General features: G+C 30.0%; 1 long non-coding RNA gene across 1 annotated transcript; it reads right to left on the bottom strand.

Annotated features, from left to right (window-relative positions):
* Positions 1 to 706: 706 nt before the first annotated feature.
* Positions 707 to 1,665, bottom strand: LOC107638045 (uncharacterized). The gene is made up of 2 exons (XR_001619708.3): positions 1,527 to 1,665; positions 707 to 1,039 (listed from the first exon to the last, which is right to left on the bottom strand). It is a non-coding gene; the product is annotated as an uncharacterized LOC107638045 (long non-coding RNA).
* Positions 1,666 to 1,946: the final 281 nt, after the last annotated feature.

Genomic DNA, 1,946 nt, shown 5'->3' with positions numbered 1-1,946 from the left:
ATTTATTTGAAATTTTTTTATCAGTAATTTAAATTTTCGGATACTATTTTAGTAGTTTATTATTATTATTATTATTATTATTATTATTATTATTATTATTATATGCTTTTTTATTTTTAATTGAGTAGAGTTATTTTTTTTCTATCTGAATTGATTAGATCTATATAACACGATAATTTTTTATCTTTCTATTGTTATTAAATTGTTACGGCCCAGCCCAGCTGAGCATGGAAACCGACCCGACCCGGAGACCTACCAACCCGTTTGGGCAGGTCATCGTGCCCACCTGACTGGCGATTCGACCACGTACCCCTTTGCCAGCTGCACAATAGCTGGGAAGAAGAAAACTTTTTAGAAGGAGGCCTCCTCCTATGGGGTCCACTTTTCTGACATGGTATATAAGGAGAGGGACTACCCCTCCCCAAGGTACGTCACACACATCATCTTACCCCTTTTTTGCCTGCACACTTAACTGACTAGAGCATCGTAGTGTCTTTGCAGGTGACACCCCCTCCTCCATACGAAGATCTCGGGAAGTCGGTTACCCCGCCTCCAACCCAGCAACTCGGAACCAGGCAATCCCCATCTCACCAATCGAATCATCACCCCAACCCATCCGATACCCGAGCTACCGAACATAAATAATATAAGTTTTTCACACATTTTTTTTAAATGTTGAGACAAACACATTATGATAATAAAAGCATTATGTAAATTCATATATATATATATATATATATTTATTTATTTATTGGTTTAATGGAGCCCACACCTCTACATGTAGATCCATCCCTGCATTACCCAATTACCCATTATTTAAATATTTATTGAAAAGGGGACACTGTTGTAAAAGTAAGGGTACTACAAATTTAACATGGGTAATAACAAATACAATCTTCTATTGCATTGCAATGACCAGATGCTCGCCCTCCATGTATTCTCCTGCAGTCGCTGTTGCATGTGTTTTCTATACAGCCTCCTTCACTCTGTGTTTGTTGACACTCTTTTGCCTCTGATATTTTCAACAACCTTTCATTGTCTATGCATATTACACATCAACCATATAAAACCATTAGTACTTTGATGTTAAAATTAAACTATGCTTAAAGAATATGCATGTTTGATTTGTGTTTGTTACTTTTTAAATTTTGTAAAAACAATAGAAAATAAAAATACAAAAATAAGATTTTATTATTTTAGTTATTTTTTCCCTATTCTATCATAAAATTTTTAAAAGGGAGAATATTAAAAATAAAAATACAAATCAAATGTATCTTTAGTGTTTATTTGATTTGAGAAAATATTTTTTATTTTTATTTTTAATATTTTTAGCTTCAGGATGTTATTAAGAAAAATTGAAAATAATAAAATTTTATAAGTAAATAAACATAAATCAGTTTCCAATTACTTTTATAAAAAATCATTCTTCTTTTTAACAATAAAATAAATTATAAGGCAAATAATCTTATTTTCGTGCAACAGGATAAGAAAAATTAAACCTTATTTCTTAGATAACTAAAACATACCGATGCCAACGGAAAAAATAAAGAAAACGATGAGAACATAAGTAAAGGCTTTCATCTTAATTCTTATTAGCTTGAGCAGCTTTCACTCTTCAGATTTGCCTTGTTAGGTACATGAAACAACTTATACATGTCTATCCATATATATACGCCTTTGATGGCATAGAAGAATGCTAGAGTGCGTTATTAGAATAAAGCAAATTGATTTGATGGTTAAGTGATAATAAAAAATAATAAATTTTAATAGTTTTTTAATATTTATTTATTTATTACAATATACTAAAATTAATTACATTTTATCAAAATAAAAGGAGGGTACTTCTTGTTATGGCACCTAATTAATTTTGTAATTATTTCATTATTAAAGTCAAACCACATAATTACCATTTCTAATAACGATAATATTAATATTAAAAAAAAATA

The sequence above is a fragment of the Arachis ipaensis genome, chromosome B4, assembly GCF_059453495.1.
Source record: "Arachis ipaensis isolate K30076 ecotype BB chromosome B4, ASM5945349v1, whole genome shotgun sequence".
Taxonomy (NCBI): Eukaryota; Viridiplantae; Streptophyta; class Magnoliopsida; order Fabales; family Fabaceae; genus Arachis; species Arachis ipaensis.
This window is presented reverse-complemented; position numbering and strand designations above follow the sequence as displayed.